This window comes from Hemitrygon akajei, unplaced genomic scaffold (assembly GCF_048418815.1).
Source record: "Hemitrygon akajei unplaced genomic scaffold, sHemAka1.3 Scf000063, whole genome shotgun sequence".
Lineage (NCBI taxonomy): Eukaryota > Metazoa > Chordata > Chondrichthyes > Myliobatiformes > Dasyatidae > Hemitrygon > Hemitrygon akajei.
In genome coordinates, this window is record NW_027331949.1 from 769,883 (window position 1) to 793,057 (window position 23,175).

Here is a 23,175-nt window from a genome sequence, read left to right on the forward strand (position 1 = left end):
TTCCAAATAGTGTACGTACACACATTTCCAATTTGATGTGTCCAATTAAGTTGGTGGATAAATCATCCTGATTATTCATAAACATAGACAAGCTACAGCACAATACAGGTCCTTCGGCCCACAAGACTGTGACGAACAGGTCCTTACCTTAGAATTTACCTAGTCCTCTATTTTTCTAAGCTACATTTACCTATCGAGAAGTCTCTTAAACGACCTTATCGTATCCGCCTCCACCACCTTCGCCGGCAGCCCATTCCACGCACTCTCTGCTTTAAAAAAAAATAGCCCTGACATCTCCTCTGTACATACTTACAAGCAACTTAAAACGGGGCCCTCTCATTGTAGCCATTTTAGCTCTGGGTCAGCAATCTCCTCCCTCACCTCCCACAGTAGCCTAGGGCACATCTCGTCCGGTACCAGTGACCTATCCAACTTGATGCTTTCCAAAAGCTGCAGCGCATCCGCTTTTTTAATATCTATATGCTCAGGCTTATGAGCTAGCTACAGGAATTCCCTAAAATCGCTGAGATCCTTCTCCGTAGTGAATACTGAAGCAAAGTATACATTAAGTACCTGCAATCTCCTCCGATTTTATACACACTTTTCCACTTTCACACTTGATTGGCTCTCACCTCTTATATTCTTGCTCTTCACCTACTTGTAGAATGCCTTGAGATTCTCTTTAATCCATTCCACCAAGGCCTCTCATGGCCCTTTTTGGCTCTCCTAATTTCTTTTGTAAGCTCCTTCCTGCTAGCTTTATAATCTTCTAGATCTCTATCATTACATAGTTTTTGAACCTTTGGTAAGCTTTTCTTTTCTTCTTGACTAGATATACAACAGTCTTTGTACACCACGGTTCCTGTACCCTCCCATCCTTTCCATGTCTCATTGGAACATACCTATGCATAACTCCACGTAAACTCCACATCCAACCTGAGTGTGGCTTCATCTTGACAGTAGAGGAGGCCATGGGTAGACATATCAGAATGGGAATGGGACGTGGAATTAAAATGTGTGGCCACTGGGAGCTCTTGCTTTCTCTGGCGGACAGAGCGTAAATGTTCAGCGAAACGGTTTCCAACTCTGCGTCGGGTCTCACCAATATATAAAAGGACACACCGGGAGCACCGGACGCAGTATACCACACCAGTTGACTCACAGCTGAAGTGTCGTCTCACCTGGAAGGACTGTCTGGGGCCCTGAATGGTGGTGAGGGAGGAAGTGTAAGGGCGGCTGTAGCACTTTTTCTACTTACAAGGATAAGTGCCAGGAGGGAGATCGGTGGGAAGGGACGTGGGGGGGGGGGCGCGAATGGACAAGGGAGTCGCGTAGGAAGCGATCCCTGCGGAAAGCAGAAAGGGGGGTGGAGGGAACGATGTGCTTGGTAATGGGATCCCGTTGGAGGTGGCGTAAGTTACGGCGAATTATACGTTGGAACTGGAGGCTGGTGGGGTGGTAGATGAGGACAATAGGAACCCTATCCCCAGTGGGGTGGCGGGCGGATGGGCTGAGGGCAGATGTGCGAGAAATGGGAAAGATGCGTTTGAGAGCAGAGTTGATGGTGGCAGAAGGAGAGCCCCCTTTTTAAAAAAAGGAAGACATCTCCTTCGTCCTGGAATGAAAAGCCTCATCCTTGTGTGTTGTGTGTTGTTTGAATTTCCAGCATCTGCAGATTTCCTCGTGTTTGCTTTCCTAACTTGTCTGTTCCTGTCCCTTTCTAATGTTATGGTAAAGGAGATAGAATTGTCATCAAAATGCTCTCCTACTGAGAGATCTGACACATGACCAGGTTCATTTCTCGATAAGACAGAAAGTGGAGTCTCCCCTCTTGTAGGCTTATCTACAAATTGTGTCAAGAATCATTTCTGAGCACACCTAACTAACTCCACGCCAGCTAAACCCCTTGTTCTAGGGAGGTGACAAACAATATTAGGGGAATTAAAATTTCCCATCACCACAACCCTGTTACTATTACACCATTACAGAATCTGTCTCCCTATCTGCTCCTTGCTGTCGCTATTACTGTTGGGTGGTCTATAAAAACACAGGTTTCAGTCAGTTTTTTACACATCCAACTCTGCTGTTTATGGACTTCCTGTGCGAACAAAATAATTGCGTACATCATTCCAGCATTGAACTTCCAAGTATCCTATACAATCATAACGATACTTCTCTGTTTACGAAATACAAATATGGTGCACTAAAATACGGTACAACACTTTTTATCTACAATAACTATATTTATACATATTTTTTCTTATTTTGAGATTCTTCCAAAAGGTATTTTTTAAAAACAATTCCTTCCACGCCTTGTGGCACATCTCCTGGCACTCTTTTTGTTACTTTGCAATTTTATCTGTGTTTTCTTTTTACGAGGCCAAGTTGCTACCATCAATCCAGAACTGTTGGAAATCGTGCAACGAGCCGGATAGATTCGCACCCAGGACCACTCATCTCGAAATCCGGTTTTGATCCCATTGCACCATCGGTTGAGAAGATTATTGTATTTCTTCTATCCACTGCTGAGCAATATTTATGAATGTGGGATAATGTGTGAATTTATATGGCTGTTTCCGCTGTAGTGAGCTCAGAAGTTCTCATGGTGACAATGTGTCAATCTGCAGGCATTACGTCATATTATCTGTGCCATGCTGTACTCACAATATCCCAGTGTTATAGCCTTCGCACCTACATTCAGTGCGTTCATTATTAGGTACCTTAGTGAAGCAGCCACTAAGTTCATGCCCCTTGTCTTCTGCTGCTGAGGACCATTCACTGCATTTTTCGATATATTGCGTGTTCAGAGGTTCTCCCTTAAGCACACCGTCGTAACGTCCGGTTATCTGAGTTACTGTCGCCTTCTTAGCGGAAATGACCAGTCTGGTGATTCTCCACTGACCTCGCCCATTAGCAAGTCGTTTCTATCACCCACAGAACAACCGTTAACTGGATGATATGTTTTCACGCCATTCTCTGTAAACCGTTGACACTGTTGTGCGTGAATATTCCAGAAGATCAGCGGTTTTTGAGAAATCAAACCATCCCGTTTGAAACCAAGCAGTTTTCCACGGTGAAATAAATTAGATCACATTTCTTCCTCATTCCGAAGTTTGCTCCGGAAAACAGGTGAACTGATTCACCATGTTTGCATGAGTTCATGCATTGATTTGCTGCCACACGATAAACTCATTAGATTGCTGCACTAACGAGCAGGTGTACGGGTGAACCTCATAAACTGGGATCAAAGTGTATCATCGTGTTATCAGTGAAGAATAAAATGATGGTTGAATTTAAATTGATTATGCCGAATTTATCTGTGGAAAATAATATCGAGCTGGAAGGGATTAGACTACAAAGTAATTACTAAGGTTGTTTTTTTACCCAAGAAGAACAACCGTCGCAGCTTACTATTCGGCGTTCCATAGATATCGGGGCAGTGTGAATCGGGAAACAGTGTTAAACGAATGTTTTTATGAATATATGCAAAATTTATGCTATCCTGATCAATATGAGGTGATCCAGTGAGTGGGGACCGGTTGGCATTAATGCTGAGAACTGAGTGAAAGGGAGACCTTCCTGTTCAAGTCCAAATAGTAGAAAATGGTAGATAACGGGGTTAAGGAGAAATAGTGATACTGGTTCCGAAGAGTCGCAGCATCACATACAACAGCAGGAAGCATATGCTCCAAGTTCATACAACATCTGTCAGACTATATATTGCGTACCATGTCGAGTACCGTCGTACGTTAAAGATCTTACAGTGAATGGGAAAATGCATGAGAAGAGTCACGGCGATTTTTAATATTTTTGGGCGTTTCCGAGGTATCTTCCCCAGTGAATTGCTGGAATGCACTGCTTCCATTCAAGGGTTGAGGAGACGTTGTTGACATAGTTAAGATGTGTCCACGTGATCACTTGAATGGCGTATTTCTCAATGACGCTATTCGTCATTCGTTCAATGCATTCCACCGGAATGTAGAAACACATGACGAATTAATTTGGAAACGATAGAATGATAAGTCTTGGCATGAAATCTATTATGAGGACTAACAGAAGGACAGTGATAATAAGCTGATAAGGAAGGCGGGCTCTGTCGTGGGCAAAGTACTGGAGAGTTTAACATCGGTAGCTGAGCGAAGGGCGCTGAGTAGGCTACGGTCAATTATGGAAAACCCTGAACATCCTCTACATAGCACCATCCAGAGACAGAGAAGCAGTTTCAGCGACAGGTTACTGTCGATGCAATGCTCCTCAGACAGGATGAAGAGGTCAATACTCCCCAATGCCATTAGGCTTTACAATTCAACTGCCAGGACTTAAGAACTTTTTTTTTTAAAGCTATTATTAATGCTTTTTGAGTTAGTGATTTAGATGCATATCATATTATTACTGAGTTAAGTATTGTATGTAATGAGTTTTTGCTACAACAAGTGTATGGGACATTGGAAAAAATGTTGAATTTCCCCATGGGGATGAATAAAGTATCTATCTATCTATCTATCTATCTATCTATCTATCAGTTGAGTAAGTGGGCCGAGCAATGAGAAATTTGGATAAGTGTGAGAAGTTGTCTGTTGAAAATGAAGTCAGGATATGAATTTCCACGTTAATGGCAGGAGATGCAGAAACAGGGACCAAGTAGAATCCCTGAAAGTAGAGCCACAGTTTGAAATTACTTAAAGGTGTCACTTGGCATGCTGGCGTTTATCAAACAGTAAACAGAATAGAAATTTTAGTAGGCAGTTTTACATCTGAACTGGAGGGGGACAAATATTATTGCAGGTCTCTGAAGTATAATCATTTAATCACATATGGTGTATTGTCTGTTACTTGGTGTGTTGGGGAGAATACACAGCATCCACACAAGCTGATTATCCAATTTGGCGGGACCGAAGGCTGGTCCCCCTAGACGGAAGCAAGCTGAGCGAGCCTGAGGCGAGCCAGGGGGCTACAATCTTGTCCACTCTTTTGATTGATAAGTTACCTGTAACTCCCTCTGCAATTGGATCCTCGACCTCCTAATCAGAAAACCACAATCTGTAAATCTTGGTGACAACAACTCTTCCTCGCTGACGATCAACACTGGTGCACCTCAGGGGTGTGTACTTAGACAACAGCACTACTCTCTCTATATCCATGACTGTGTGGCTAGGCATAGCTCAAATACCATCTTGAATTTTGCTGACGATACAACCATTGTTGGTAGAATCCAACGTGTTGAGGAGAGGACGTACAGGAGCGACATATGCCAACTAGTGGAGTGGTGTCGCAAAACAACCTGACGCTCAACGTCAGTAAGTCGAAAGAGCTGATTGTGGACTTCAGGAAATGTAAGACCAAGGAACACATCCCAATCCTCAGGGGATCAGAAATGAAGAGAGTGAGCAGTTTCAAGTTCCTGAGTATCAAGATCCCGGAGGAATTAATCTGATCCCAACATATCGATGGAGTTATAAAGAAGGTATAACAGCGAGTAGACTTCATTAGGGGTTTGAAGAGGTTAGATATGCCAACACATGCATTCAAAAACTTCTATAGCTGTACCATGAAGACATTCTTACAGGCTGCATCACTGTAGGTATGGCGAGGGGAGGGGGGCGTGTGCGGAGGGGCGCGACCGCACAGGACCGAAAGCACCTGCAGAGAGTTATATATCTTGGGTACTACCTTAGAAACTACCCAGGACATCTTCAAGAAGCGGTGACTCAGAAAGGCAGCGTCCTTTATTAAGGACCTCCAGAACTCAGGGCATGCGCTTTTCCCACTGTTACCATCAGGAAGGAGGTATGGAAGCCTGAAGGCACACACACAGTGATTCAGGAACAGCGACTTCCCCTCTGCCCTCCGATTCCTAAATAGACATTGAAACCTTGATAATACCTCACTTTGTTAATAGATATAATTGCTGATTTGCACGATTTTTAATCTATTTAATACACGAATAGTGCTGTTTGTTTATTTATCTATTTGTTTATTTGTTTGTTTGTTTATTTATAAATACATTCACTTATTTATATATTATTATTCTTATTATTATTATTTTATTTTGTTCTTCGATATTACGTATTGCTTTGAACTGCTGCTGCTAAATTTACAAATTTGATGACACATGCCGGTGATAATAAACCTGATTCTAATTCTGATTCTGAAAGCTGTGTACCTAACTTTCTCCATGCATAGTCCAAGTTTCTCCGTGGTTTTCCTCTTTTTCCTCATTGGTCAGTAGGTTACATTGTGATTCTTTATTTGAAATCCTTCTCGTCAGGTTCAGTAGATTCAATGATAATTTATTGCTTTCCTAGTACTCTTGTTTATTTCGGCCAGGTTATAGTTGCCAATAGCGAATCTATTCCAACCTTTAAACATTCATAAATGTTTCCTTCCTTTTAAATATGTTAATAATCACTCCAGTTCAATGCTGGTGTTCACTGATTTCAAAAGTGCCCCTGAACGTTTCCTAAGTAAGAGAAACTCTGCAGATGTCGGAATTCCAAGCAACACACAGAAAATGCTGGAAGGACTCAGCAGTCCTGGAGAAGCGACTTGGCCGAAACGTCGACTCTACTTTTACCATTGATGCTGATTGGCCTGTTGAGTAGCACTGTAGTCCTCTAGCACTTTGTGTGTGTTGCCTGGACGTTTCCTACTAGTTTTGCTAGAATACATATGAATGAGTTATAAAGGACACATCGGTTTCTTTTATCCACAATGACCCTGCAGACCATGATGACAAACTAATTTAATACATACAGTTTGCAAATGATCCACAACGCCACAGCCCCGTCACGCACATTTCCTGTTGATTATTGTTCCTTCCGTAGGTCGATCCAATACCACGCGGCAAAACCTTGGGCACCCAACCAAACCTTTTTGAAAAATTACTGCCTATTCCTTGTCAGCATAGCCTATCTCACAGTAAATCTAGTTTGTTTTCCAAAGTGCTACCGTAGTAACAGATTCAGGCAGTGAAACCACCTGTGTGCTCCCGTGACATGATTTACTTCCATCATCTTTCTCTCATTCTCATTCTCATTTCTCTCTCTCTCTCTCTCTCTCTCTCTCTCACACACACACACACACACACACACACACACACACACACACACACACACACACACACACACACACACACACACACACACACACACACACACACACACACACACACACACACAACCACAACACTTGCCACACCAACCTGCTCCAACTCCCAGAAAATAAACGAACAAACCATCTGCCATTTCTCCAACGACATTTGCAATCGATCTGCAACCCGTTGCAGCAGGTGGACTTTAAGAATCTGCTCTGGTATTGTCGAACATATCGAGAATATTGCGGTTAATATTATGGTGTTCACCGAGGTTATGCAGCATTCTCTTTTATATAAGATAGTGATAGAGATAAATATTCGCAATGGCTGTCCCACCTATGATAACATCAGCGATATTGAAAACACTATCGTTAAGACGTAACGATTTAAGGACTGTGTAACAATTCGGTTATACCGAAGGTTTGTGAATTCTATTGGAATACAATACTTACAAGGCTTGCTTATCATATGTTTGGAACATTTATTATAAAACTAACAAGTTTGCAACAAAATTGGAAGTTATTTGCAGAGCCGACCATTGAAGGTGAAAAGATACTTCGCTCCATTCTTCAGCTCCTCCCTGAATTTCCTCTGTGTCAGTCCATAGATACACGTGTTGGTGCAGATACTGAGTTGTCGCAATAGAAACGCAAATTGCTGCCCGATATATCTCGGGGTATTCAAATATTTGTCTGTGTAAAAATAATTCATCGTTTGAAAAATCATCGAGTGCACCAGGTAAGGCATCCACAGAATTATGAAATTGGCCGATAGAGCAAACAGCAACATCATTGACTTTCTCCGATTCTCCAACTCTGAATCCTTCTCTTTGTTGCTGCTGTTCCGCAGACCCCGGCGGACTCTATTTGCAGCAATTATGTTTCCAATAGTAAAAGCATTAAACATCAGTATTAAACACATGGGTAACAAGGGAGTCACGATACTCTCCATTATCTCGAAGGATTTCCAGAAAATCGATATAAAGTATTCGGGTATAAATATGCAACGCCACGGCACTTTATTGATAACTTCGTAAGGTTCCATTATGAAAATATGCGGAATACACCTCAAACAGGATCCCACTGTCACTGCTACTAAAACAATCAGTGCAGTTCTCTCTGTACAATATCGTCTCCGTGCATTTTCACAGCAAATGGCGATGTAGCGATCAAACGTGAAAGTGACCGTGAACCATACTGAACAGTCCATCGCTGCCATCATTGTGTAATGTGTGAACGTGCAGACCGGAGTGATGAGCAAGAAATTAGCAAATGAATAGATGTTATTGATCTGCTCCAATATAACAGCATCGATCACCACAATCAGATCCGCTGTTGCCATGGCAATCAGATAGCGGGTCATGCACTCAGTGAGGTCACATTTTCTGCGGGCCAAGATCACAATCGCGATGAGATTTACTGTAACAATTAATAAATACAGAGTTACATATATAAAAACGATCACCGATTTACCTGATTACTACTGGTTCGGCGGCACCTTACCATCCAACATTCTACATACCGACAAACAACTGACACCATCTACAATGAAGCTGACATGAAAGGCATTTAAAAAAAAACATTTCCGGAAGAGAGTAATAGGTCGAAGCCGAACACTGCTTTGAAAAAAATATATAAAAATATAGGTTAAATACACGTACAGGTATTTAAACTTTGAATACATGAGTAAACAATTAACCATATAACCATATAACAATCACAGCACGGAAACAGGCCATCTCGGCCCTCCTAGTCCGTGCCGAACTCTTAATCTCACATAGTCCCAACTACCCGCACTCAGCCCATAACTCTCCATTCCTTTCCTGTCCATATACCTATCCAATTTTACCTTAAATGACACAACTGAACTGGCCTCTACTACTTCTACAGGAAGCTCATTCCACACAGCTATCACTCTCTGAGTAAAGAAATACCCCCTCGTGTTTCCCTTAAACTTTTGCCCCCTAGCTCTCAAATCATGTCCTCTCGTTTGAATCTCCCCTACTCTCAATGGAACCAGCCTATTCACGTCAACTCTATCTATCCTTCTCAACATTTTAAATACCTCGATCAAATCCCCCCTCAACCTTCTACGCTCCAATGAATAGAGACCTAACTTGTTCAACCTTTCTCTGTAACTTAAGTGCTGAAACCCAGGTAACATCCCAGTAAATCGTCTCTGCACTCTCTCTAATTTATTGATATCTTTCTTATAATTCGGTGACCAGAACTGTACACAATATTCCAAATTTGGACTTAACAATGCCTTGTACAATTTTAACATTACATCCCAACTTCTGTACTCAATGCTCTGATTTATAAAGGCCAGCGTTCCAAAAGCCTTCTTCACCACCCTATCTACATGAGACTCCACCTTCAGGGAACTATGCACTGTTATTCCTAGATCTCTCTGTTCTACTGCATTCCTCAATGCCCTACCATTTACCCTGTATGTTCTATTTGGATTATTCCTGCCAAAATGTAGAACCTCACACTTCTCAGCATTAAACTCCATCTGCCAACGTTCAGCCCATTCTTCTAACCGGCATAAATCTCCCTGCAAGCTTTGAAAACCCACCTCATTATCCACAACACCACCTACCTTAGTATCATCGGCATACTTACTAATCCAATTTACCACCCCATCATCCAGATCATTTATGTATATTACAAACAACATTGGGCCCACAACAGATCCCTGAGGCACCCCGCTAGTCACTGGCCTCCATCCCGATAAACAATTATCCACCACCACTCCCTGGCATCTCCCGTCTAGCCACTGTTGAATCCATTTTATTATTCCAGCATTAATACCTAACGACTGAATCTTCTGAACTAACCTTCCATGTGGAACTTTGTCAAAGGCCTTGCTGAAGTCCATATAGACTACATCCACTGCCTTACCCTCGTCAATATTCCTCGTAACGTCTTCAAAAAATTCAATAAGGTTTGTCAAACATGACCTTCCACGCACAAATACATGCTGGCTACTCCTAATCAGATCCTGTCTATCCAGATAATTATAAATACTATCTCTAAGAATACTTTCCATTAATTTACCCACCACTGATGTCAAATTGACAGTTCTATAATTGCTAGGCTTACTTCTAGAACCCTTTTTAAACAGTGGAACCACAAGAGCAATACGCCAATCCTCCGGCACAATCCCCGTTTCTAATGACATCTGAAAGATCTCCGTCAGAGCTCCTGCTATCTCTACACAAACTTCCCTCAAGGTCCTGGGGAATATCCTGTCAGGATCCGGAGATTTATCCACTTTTAAATTTCTTAAAAGCGCCAGTACTTCCACCTCTTTAATTGTCATAGGTTCCATAACTTCCTTCCTTTTTTCCCACACCTTACACAATTCAATATCCTTCTCCTTAATGAATACCGAAGAGAAGAAATCGTTCACAATCTCTCCCATCTCCCTCGGCTCCACACATAGCTGACCACCCTGATTCCCTAAGGGACCAATTTTATCCCTCACTATCCTCTTGCTTTTAATATAACTGTAGAAGCCTTTCGGATTTACTTCCACCTTATTTGCAAAACCAAACTCGTATCTTCTTTTAGCTTTTCTAATCTCTTTCTTATTTATATTTATAATGCAAGTATCTCCCTAATCTCCAGATGTGGAGACCAATTGAGTGAATAGTGGAAACATCCATCCGTCCTATTTGACTGGTGAACAAAGTGGGTAACTCGCCAAGGTGACATCAGGTATAAACTCTGACAGGATAGTTGTCTTAATGCAAAGATGATAAAATTGCCTTTGGCTTTACACATTCTGTTCAGATGAGAAATTCCGAGAATACTGCTCAAACGAGGAACATAAAATCATACAAGTGTGAAGTGAACAAAACGCAGGTTGTTAAATAACTAACAGCATATATATCCCGACGGTAGTTCTGCAGAACAAGAAAGCATATTAACGCATTACAACAATTATAACAAAAAAAGTTCATTGGAATAATGGCAGCCAGTTTACCAGGAAGACCGAATATTGCAAGCAAAGGATAGTAAACGGCGGCTACGTAGAAAATTGCTGGATATCCCATGTTCTGTGCGAAAACGCACGGGAAACAAATTTGCAAATAGAGTGTTCTGCATTTACGTCCTAAAGAGTGGTTTAAGAAGCTTTTATGTAGCAGAGGATTGTGTACTGAACGAATTAGTGAAACCTCCTGCATTACGTCACCTCCAATCTGTTGCAAAACACTATTTTTACACAAGGTGTCTCTGCGGTACAGACTTCACTCCACGGGAACTAAAATAACAAATGTGCATTCTGATATTCATTACAATGGTGTTTTTTTTCAGAACTAAACATAGGATCGTATTTGTACACAGCACAGTAGATTGTTTGCATCTTTTTGATTGCATTTGATTGCATCTTTGCATCGTTTTTTTCTAATTTGTCTGAGGTTGGACAACATATATTGAAACAATTCTTTGAATTTCTTGACACTTTCTATATGATTATATGATATATATGTGGAATGTCTGAAATACATCTTATGGAAATGTTTGTTTGATGATGACCTTCGATAAAAAATAAATTACAAGAAAAAAAACAATTTCTCACCTCAAATAAATACTTTGTGGAGATTTGTGATATATATGATTATATGATATATATGTACAATGTCTGAAATACATCTTATGGAAATGTTTGTTTGATGATGAACTTCAATAAAAACATAAATTACAAAAAAAAAACATTTTCTCCGTCCGAGAATATGATTATTGTCATGAGAGCAAGATATTATTGTTCATTGTTTTTTTTTCCCTGCTCTATCTTATTTTATCTCCTGGTGTGAATGTAAAATGGCAAATAGATTTCAAACCAGATATGTGTGAGGTAGATCATTTTGGTAGGTCACATCGGATGGCAAAGTTTAATACTGAAATTTAATACAAATTTCAGTTGCGGCACGAATACTTTAATTTACAAAACACAAAGTATACTGCAGATGTTGTGGTCAAATCAACGCGTACAAAAGCTGGCTGAACTTAGCAGGTCGGGCAGCATCCGTTGAAATGAGCAGTCAACGTTTCAGGCCGAGACCCTTCGTCAGGACTGAAGAAGGAGGGGGAAGGGGCCCCATAAAGAACGTAGGGGGAGGATGGAAACCAATCAGAGTTGGGGGAATCAAGGGTTGGGGGAGGGGAAGCATGGAGGGGATAGGCAGGAGAGGTGAAAAAGGAATGTAAGGGGAAAGCACTATGGGCAGTAGAAAAAGGCAGAATCATGAGAGAGGTGATAGGCAGTGAGAAGAGGAGACAGTGAAAGTGGGATGGTGGGAGGGAGAGGGAGCGAATTACCGGAAGTTGGAGAATTCGATGTTCATACCAAGGGGCTGGAGACTACCCAGACGGTATATGCGGTGTTGTTCCTCCAACCTGAGTTTAGCCTCATCATGGCATTGAAGGAGGTCATGCATTGACATATCCGAATGGGAATGTGAAGCAGAGTTGATGTGGGTGGTTACCGGGAGATCCTGTCTGTTGTGGCGGACGGAGAGGAGGTGCTCGACGCAGCGGTCCCCCAATCTGCATCGGGTCTCGCCGATGTAGAGGAGGCCGCACCGGGACCACCGGATGCAATAGATTACCCCAACAGACTCACAAGTGGTGTTGCGTCACCTGGAAGGACTGTTTGGGGCCCTGAATGGTGGTAAGAGAGGAGGTATAGGGACAAACGCAAGTGCTACTCCTGCCCCTATACCACCTCTCTTACCACCATTCAGGGCCCTCTCTGTCCCTCTCCCCCCCCCCTCTCTCTCTCACTCACTCTCAATGTTTCGCCGCACTAGGTACAAAAGAGCAAATGTCGGCCAGGCGAGTGTGTCAAAATCAATCAGCTGCAGCCTAGACGCCTCAATGGAAAATGAGATCGCATTGAATTCAGAGAGAGCTGCTGATTTCGATGCCCATTCAGCTTATGGTAGCTGCAAACGGTAATGACAAAGTGTTGCTTTTTCGTAGTCGGTGTTCGACGTATCGTTAACTGTCATTCATTCAAAGAATTGGATCAGAATGTAGAATGGCAAGATCAGTAAACTTGGAAATATAACTTCCGGAATGTGGAATTTCCTCGGCGCCTTTTGTGGCTGAAGTACCTACATCAGCGAAAGGGAGCTACAATGTGTACATCCTGCCCTCTGGGTTTCCATCGAACGCCGACTGGAGGCACTCCATGATAGCCAGATTTAGAAGATCTCAATCCGCAGGTGAATGAAATGTAGAGAGCAGTAGAATCGACCAATTATCCGCACTTCCCGGAGGGACTTCAAGATATTGAGCAGCATTGCCCTTCTAAATTAAATTCCAGCGTTAGTAACCGTCAACCATAAGCATCTCGAGACGGTAGGACATCAAACATTTCGGGCATCATTAGAAAACTTCGAAGCAGTATAGCACAATGAATATATCGTGTGTGCACGGTCTGCACAGTGAATAACATAATATCTACAGTGGCCTGTTGGCCAGCATTACATTACAGTGCTGTATTTTGGCATTCCCTTCATGTGAACTCCTCATGTTTTGCCTTGAATTTCTCCCAGACATCGCCTCGTTTCACGTACATTGTAATTAGATCGTCAGATTATGACTATCTCTCAAGTTTCTTTTCTAACCCGCCAGGTTTTGTGGAGGAAAAAGAATGTGTCCTTTTGAAAAGTTGATAACGTGGATAAAATCACAAACTAAAAGCAATTATGCACATTGGTAAAATCAACCGTGTTGTCAAAATAGAAACGGACTTAATTTGTTCCCTTTTAATCTCAATATTCAAGAGAATTCAACATTCTCCGGTGGATAATCATATAGTGATCAAAGTTGTTAGATTACCTTTGGCTTTGATGGTTGTCCCTCCATTATACCTTAATAAAAGTTTCAGATACTGTCCCAGTAGAAATGATGTTCTAACAGCTGCTATTTCATGATTTCCGAGTTTCGAAATCTGTAATGGCGCCGCTGAACTTACGTTTTGATATTCCCTTTAACCTATTCTAAATCAACGGACGTTTTTACAAGGACTGCAGGATATCACCAGTTTCCTGTACACCCAAACATGAAAGACGTCAAATTAATTGTCCCTTTGCGGTACGAAGAAGAGCGTTATGATCATCGTCACTTTGCCTTCCAGTCCATCTGTTTTCCAGTGTCAGAAAATTTAGTGCCTTTCTAGCTACATCCCATTGACAAACGATGGTATAATATCATTCAGAATCTCTGCCATGTACTCTATATGTTCACATTAAAGGCATTTTATATTGTTTCAGGTACTTAATCGGTTTGTTTTCATCAGCTACGTTTGATTTCTTTAGTGAATGTATTCGACAGCCGCCTACCCTTTCTTTCAAAGAATGTTTTCTTCTACTTTTACTGCCTTGTAAAAAATATGTGTGTCCCTTAGCGTCGCAACGTTGTAAATATTTTGTTTCAGTCGACCTCATCGTCCAGTTATTCCAACAGACCGTGTCCAATATGTTCAGGGAAACAATTCGAACAACATCAGCAAAATAAGAAAAGCAACAAGCCAGTCTCACACACACAGGCTCTCCCTTTATCTCACTCTCTCTCTCTCTCTCTCTCTCTCTCTCTCTCTCTCTCTCTCTCTCTCTCTCTCTCTCTCTCTCTCTCTCTCTCTCTCTCTCTCTCTCTCACACACACACACACACACACACACACAGGCTCTTTCTCTATCTATTTCTCTCTCTCGCTCTCTCACACACAGACACACACACAGGCTCCCTCTCTCTCTCTCTCTCTCTCTCTCTCTCTCTCTCTCTCTCTCTCACACACACACACACACACACTCAGACACACACACACACACAGGCTCTCTCTCTCTCTCTTTCACACACACACACTCACACACACACACACTCAGACACACACACACACACACACATTCAGACACACACACACACACAGGCTCTCTCTCTCTCTCTCTTTCACACACACACACACACACACACACTCACACGGAATTGAAACTGCTGCGTATTTCTTTCATAAATTCATATTAGCTACAATAGCCCTTCTGCTTTCTCTCGTCCACTCTCTCGACCGGCCAGTCGTCCACTCTCTGTTTTCAAGGTGCCACATCTGAACTATGCTACAATCTCCCCAGTATCATGACGACCCCATTGTTCTTTTTCTCCTTTTTTTAATTCTCTGCGTTTTATTGATTGTGCTCATCTTTATTATTGTGCGCGGTAAAGTGGTTAAGGTGCTGGACTAGTGATCTGAAGAGAGCTGGTTCAGCCTCAGCTAAGGCAACGTGTTGTGTCCTTGAGCAAGGCTCTTAACTATTCATTGTTCTGCAAGGACACTGGTGCCAAGCTGTATCATCCTTTTCCCTTCCCTTGGACAACATCGGTGGCTTGGAGAGGGGAGACCTGCAGCATGGACAGCTGCCAGTCTCCCATACAACCCTGCCCAGACCTGCGCCCTGGAAACTTCCCAAGGTGCAAATCCATGGTCTCTCGAGACTAACGGATGCCTATAATCTCGTTTTTGTCTGTTATTGTTAGAACTTCAGTTGTTTACATTTCAATTCCAATTTCCCTTGAATATGAATTCCCCGAGACTCTGCAGGTGTTTCTTTTTTTTGCACTTTTAGTTGTTTATTTGAGATTGCGTTTAAGTTGCGAATATCCTTGAATTTGGTGAGATATTCGAGACCGAGATATTCGAATTATCCAAGACCTTGATTGTTCAACTGTATATTGTTCATGACATTACTAGTTGCTTAACCCGAATCTCCATGTGGCCCAGCGCCTGGGCCGAAGGATGCATCCAGACAGCCATACATTCCAACCCTATTTGATTCCATTCATCATATCCCTTCCCTATAATGCTCCAGCCTTCGTAGACTAAATGATTCCATCTAACAGGCTCTCACCACTCCTTTCAGTCCTCGGCGTTGTTTCCAATCATCCCTCCAAATCCGACGAGCATTCCTCTCAACTAGACACTCTTTTAGCTTACCAAATCTTATTCCACTATTCCCAGTCGATTACACTGGAAAAGCATGATTTTGCTTCCTGAATACCTGTGACGGATTTGAGGTTGCCGACCATGAAATTCACCATGAAATTTCCTATCACCGTCCATTTTCTTAAAACACCTGCTTATGATGTTTCTGTTCATGATTCAAATCTAAATAACTGATGCCAAGTTTTTCGAAGGAAGATTGTCGTTCCATATTTTAAGCATGCCAACAATTACCGGAGAAACCAGCATGGAACGCATTCAGGAATGTTACTGCAAAGCTCTTTCGCAATGACAGAGCACCAAACGACGTGCAGCTGGTAGACAACATGTCAAAGATAGAAAACTATGAAGTACAGTGTTTCACAGAAAGTTCATTCTCTGCGTCCCTATTTAGTATTCATCTCTGCAAATCTTGGCGCTGGCAGCAATGAGAATGGTGAAAGTATTCGCCGGACAGTGCGGCCATGGAGAAACGTTATGGGGACAAATGGAATCGATCAATGCCGTTTGACTATTGTTGGACACATAAGCGAGAAGTCTCGTCACTATCAAAATCACGAAAAGCACCAATTAATCATTTTCAATCGGGCGCCTTCAAAAAGTAAATGTACTTCAGCAAAGTGGAGCTTACAATCAGGTAATGAATTACACATTTAACTATAATCCCCGGGTACTTGGAAGACGTCGGCATGGTGGTGGGAAGTTACAGCAATTTACTCTGTAAAAGTCGATCAAATGCGGAGGGTTATACATTTGGTTTTACTCAGTATGTTTTTCTGAATAGTTAGAACATAATTACGTCGTCAATGTCTCTTACACTTGGAGAAACGGGTGTCAAATGTTTAAAATTAACAAGAACACTTAAACGGTTTCTGTTGCGGCTCTCTGCTAAATTTACTCAATTCCGCCGGCAGTTTGGTTGCGAATGAAAAAGGACCGGACACAGTAATATGTACAATCTTTGAAGAAGTAAGGACAAGTCATTGAGCCACAACCAAACACTAATCCAAACTGTTACACCCCGACTGTGGTATGTGTTCTATACAGGAAACGGCGCGGTGGTTGATCACACGTTTGGGATTGAACAGTTTTCAGGCCTACAATATTATTGTCTAGCCGAGCTCAAAAAGGCGTTTAATTTTCTGTATTGAACTGAGCTTGTTCTGTTTGTAGCCATGTGTTGGTTTGTTGGCGCGGTTAGTAATTGTCGGGGATGGGTTGGATCGAAAATGGACCTTAGGCCACGAACTTATCAATCACCCCACGTATACCGTAATTAACACTTCCTTCAATGATAACACCCTTCATGAAACGGAAAACAATCTTCAAGTTCAGGTCGAGTTCAATTTGCTGTCATTCGATCGTACAGATATGAAACGCCAAATGAAACAACGTTATAATGTAAGCAGAATAACGTTATGAGCGCTTCATTCGTGATTAGCCCTCGGTGTGGCGGAGTGTTCAGTAACCTGACCGCCTGGGGACATACCTGCTTCGTATCTGAACAGTCATGGCCCAAATGCTAGTGTACCTCCATTCTGATGGTAGGGTGTCCAAGAGATTGCTGGACGGATGGATAGTATCCGTGACAATGTTATGTGGCCAGAATTGCATTGTGAAAATTGAAACAGATGAAAATTAAACCATCAGCTGATTAACATGAGATTGGAAGGAAAAAAATCTGATGCTTCAATCAATATTCTCATTGTTGAAGGAGTGCTGCTTCTAATTTCCATTGATAGATATATTTACGTCATTGTTTTCTAAATATGCCGGTGAAGAGAACATAATCATTTGTAAATTAGACTCAAATCAGTTGTTCTTTTTTCTTTAGTCTTTACAATGCCTATTTGTAAGTGTGTTGGAACTCGAATGTCACAGTGGATATTTAAAAGGGTATAAAAGATGCGCAAATGTGCCTAACAAAAAAATTGCAGTTGAAGAGTTTGCATAGAGCTTCGAGATCCACATATTTGTACCGATGTAAAATGTTTAACACTTATTACGACTTGGAGAATGTTTTGTCTGTACTCACTGCCATCAGTGGAGTTCCTAATAAGTTAGGGTAGAGACTTAACAATGAAGTCCCTCATTTGTGCTAGGAGAGAACTTCTGATGTTTTAATAATATCACATTATGCTTCCTTGAAGGTCCCAGTCAATTGGACGTCTTCTGAAAGTAAATGTACATCAGCAAAATGGAGCTTACATTCAGTTAAATGAACTACACACTTGACTGTCACTCCCGGGAACTCGGAAGACTTCGACATGGTGGTGGGAAGTTCCTGCAATTTACTCTGTAAAAATCGATCAAACACGGAGGTTAATACATTTGGTTTTATTCAGTATGTTTTTTTTGGAATAATTGCAAAATCATAACGTCATCAATGTCTCTTACACTTGGAGAGACGGGTGTCAAATGGTTAAAAATAGCATGAACACTTAAACGGTTTCTCTGTGGCTGTCTGTTAAAAATAATTATGTATGTTTTCGAGTGTGAGTGTACCACGAGAAACAGTGGACAGGTGTGTATTAGGATGGGTCTCAGTGTCCAACACCAACGAATGAGCATCCACCATTTGAGGAGCAGATCACTCCGGCATGGCAGGTACGTAATCACAGCAGACTGGAACTCAGTATCCACCATCGAAAGGATCAGAGCACTGTACATTTGTTCAACATTGTGAATAACGTTGTAAGTCTGTGGGAATAAGCGTAATATTGCACACAACGCCGAAATTTATTTACAGTAGAGTGGATGCCATGAATCCCAGCTCTGCTCATCCACGCATTTTTCCGTTTATTTCTGCAGACTAGTGATGCTGTGAGGGATTGGATGGCCGATATAAAACCTGAGAACTTATACATGTCCACAGATACTGTTTTGCACTCGTTTGGCCATTGCCTCATGACCCCCGTCGGACCCCGTCCACTACAGCAGTTCACAGGGCGGCTCACAGTGACCGCCCATCAGTGTGGTTCTACTGACCTACCGACCTGAACGAGCAAGAGGCTCAAATCTCAGGCGCTGTGAGACAAGAATCAAGTTTATCTTTTCCTTTTAGAAAATTCAGGTATCACCGGTGGCAGCAACAGCAATAGTGAATATCTGAATTCGTTTTAAAAAGTGCCTTGGATCTCCGATCCATCCATAGATGGATGAAGTTAGCAGCATATTTTTTTAAAAAAAGTTGATTTTGCATGTCGTCCTTCTGTGTTGCTCGTTCCCTTCTGCTATTTACCTCATGCATCCTTCCTTACACAAATTCATGCCTCTGCTCTGCACTGGCTTTCAGAGTATTACTATAGTTGCTCTGATTACATCTGTATTGAATGTCCTAAACCTGACCGTTTTTCTTTCTCTAGTGAACCTTTAGGCGATGGTAATACTATTTCGTGGAAAGTGCCACCTCTCCACCTGCACCACGCCTGATGACCATGGCGTCGACGGATCTCTTGGTTATTACTACTGAGGTTGTTTCCGACCAGATCAATTTTCATTGTTTTCTACTGTGTTTCCTGAATATTAGCACTGTGTGCCGTGTCGTCAGCGTGTTCACCCATGTATCCGTAGAAAGTTTAATTTGGTTCACAGTGACCTTCACTTTAGATCGATATCTTTCTAAATGTTATCAAAATCTGAGAACAAAGTTCTGCACCGGGAAAACCGACGGTTCTAGCCACTGCCGGTATTCTTCTCTGTGTGAAAGATATATCACTTTAGTTTGCATATGAGCCTGGAGAACGTAAAGACGGTGTAGAGTGGTTCTGCAATGAGAAATATATTCACTATACAGATCCATTGTGGGTGGGATTTAATTGGTTTGACACCATTTTAACTCCACTGCTTCCACTTGAGGTAATTTTGCTGTTGAACGCACTGATAGTCAGACATGTTTTAGAGGCCATACGTGTTCAAGAGGGGCTGAGGGGTGAAAGAAATGCGGAGAATCGCAGTAATCCTGAGATGGAGGTCTGTGATTTTACTTTTCACCACCCCCGGCACTTTTATCCTCCTGTAGCTTACGTACGTCTCTGAATTCTTTTCTATTACCACTTTTGAGGAGCCAATCAGATTGTTTCTGAATATATCTTTCAGAGAGTCGGAGATTTACTGCAGAATTTCAGTTGCTGCACAACTACATTTATTTACACTGTGACGCAATCCGAGTTCCGAGAACAACTAAAGAATGTTGTGAAATATCCCGCCACGTCAGCAACTAAATATATGAAAGCGGCGGTTTTGCGGACGCGATGTTGTGATTTTCCCTTTCTGTCCTGACGGTTGGTATCTCCTGTCGGTATTTGAACATCCCCACGTTGTTTCTCATTGCTGACAGTATTGTCGATTGGAGTTGTGTGTTCTGTCACATTCCTGTTTGATTCGTTGTTGTAGCTCATTTTCCTGATCGACTGACACTTTAATAAAACGGTTGTTACTTTAATCTCATCGTCCATTTAGATGTTGGGTCCTCAAGTTACACAAATGCAGGCAGAAGCGGACAGTTTCTGGAGGAATTTAACTGAGCTGTTACCAGATCTCCCTCGGCTGGGAAATCCTATTCCTATCAAGCTCAGGCTCAGCAACATTGTGAACTTGACCCCGCAGGCTTAATGCCGCAATGCTCATTACTCATAAAGTCTGGAGTCACAGACACCCCACCAACACTATATAGGCCCGGTAACAACCTTCCCCAGTACGGGTGGACGCAGAGACACTGCCCCGATTGTTCCTTCAATAAACTAACTTAAACTACCTCAGTTGCTTTTGTATCCACGTTTAGCAATACAACTCTCACGGTATCAATGTTCCTGCATCCATAGTGTTCATGGATGTTACAACTGTAATTCCCGGCGTCAGCCGAAGTTTAGATATCATAACGTCGGACAAGAAGTTGTTGGGACCTGCGTAGGAAGAAGAATATCGGAATATTGTTATTGCGGCACACTTTTAGCAGTAGAACGTGCAGCATTTTCATGGATCTGTCCCCAAATTGTCCAGAACTGAGCTACCTTGTACCAAGAATGTTTTGGTGTCGAGAAGGATGATAAGTTGATGTATATTGTTACATATTTGACCTGCTGTGGTGATATGCCGAGTATGGATGGTGTATATGGACTCCTATGAGTGTGTTGAACAATTAGTCAAATCTCCTGCGGAGCCGTCCTGATTTTCTGCTTCAATGATATTCTGGATTTCCTTAATTTCGCATATTTTTGCGAAATTAAACTCTGGCAGCTACGTCTTTTTTTTCACAGTATGTACTTCACCATCGCTTCTTTGCTTTTGAAACAAATGTTCTTTATTCTTTTATAAAAATGACATCACCACTCATTTATTTAGTTTAGGCACAAATGTTGCATGCATTCAACGTGGGGAATATTAGCTTCTCAATCTGACACAGCTTCGAGGATACTTAAGGAAGATCAGCTTCAATGATTCCCATAGTATCACTGAAGACTTAAACGTTGCTGATTTCCAATTACTTTCAGACAATTTGGCGACGTGCGCTTGATATTTCTGTCTTTTAAAATGCGTTTAGGGCAAACGTAATATGACCAAGATAACAATATTCGACGTGAATATGACATAAATCGTAATGTGAATGGTTCTTTGTTTAGCAACCTCTTAATATCGTGCTTTGACATTTTTTCCGTTTTCTTTTATGAAGGGCTGATGCTATCTCGACGCTCCATCCAGAACGGAGAGAAAGTATGCAAGACCCAACCGAGTTCGTACTCGACTCGAAATTCAGTGCTGATGCCACTACGTCATCGGCTGAGAAAGTCACTATGTTCCCTCCGTGGATAGACCAATCCGTGAATACCGTACTCCGGTTATGTCGCTTTCCCTTGTTCCATTGGGTGCCATAATTGAGGGACCTCATTTTCGTTTCTGTCTGGCAACATAAGTAGCTCTGGGGACAAGTGATTCCTTGCTGAACCGTTCCCGTCGGTAACCTCCTCAGAAAACTCGTCAGAAAGCCCGTCAGTAACCCCTTCAGAACCCCGTCAGTAACCCGTCTGAAACTCACTCCAAGAGCACGGCATCAGAAACTAAACAGAAACTCACTGCAAAAGCTCGGCAGCAGAAACTCACTGCAGAAAGGAGTCCCGGCTCCGAACCGAGTCTAAGAGAAAATCCAGGCCTAATCCAACAGCCAAGCCAAGCCGAGTCCAAGAGCCAAGTTTCAAGTCCAAGTCCAGAGTCGAGCCCCAAGTCAGGACCGAGTTCTAGTCAAGAGCTAAGTCTAGACCCAGGTACTGAGTCTCTGCCAAGACCCGGAGTTCCGAGTAATGACGTGAGTTCCCTATCGAGCTCAATTCCCAAGTCTAAGTCCAGATTTTCTGGTTAGTCACTTCACATCTACGTTCATGCTCTCATTTTGTCCTCGCTCCTTGTCTTACCTAGCAATATTAATAAACATAAGTCCAGTTCCCAGTACTTCAGTGTCTGTGTCTTGCATTTGGGTCAGCTATCCTCGCCCACTTGCAACACCGGAATGGCTAAGGCATAGTTGCTTTATTTACAGGGCTATATAATACAACTACTGTTGATAATTCTGGGCATTGGCGACAAAACGCCTCGTCATTCCGCAGCAAGACTCTTTCTTCAAAGTTTTCCATGGGTTGCGGGATGTGGAAATTGTTCGGCGCCTTTGGTATTCCATCCAGCGCCTATTGGAGGTAATAGGTGGATATCAGGTTTTAAAAGAGCTCACACCGCGGATGAATGAAATGTAGTGAGATGTGAAATGGATGATCATCAGGCACATGAATGGAGACACGTATGCAGTGGTGCACACCTGGGCAATGGTGGGGAAGCGGGTTGTATGGAGAATGTTCAGGCTGATAGGTTTAGATTCATTCGGCTTCCTTTTCGACAGAGAGACAAAATTTACTTTTCAGTTGTTGCACGATACTACGTCCTCAGTGTAAAATGCCAGGTCATGAATTTTGATAGAAAATGAAGAGAACGGAGAGAGTTGGGTGGTGACTCTCTTCAGTGTGATATGGTGTTGCAATGGACGGCTGAGGTGGCTGGAAGCGGACCCAAGTGCAGGACACAGGCATG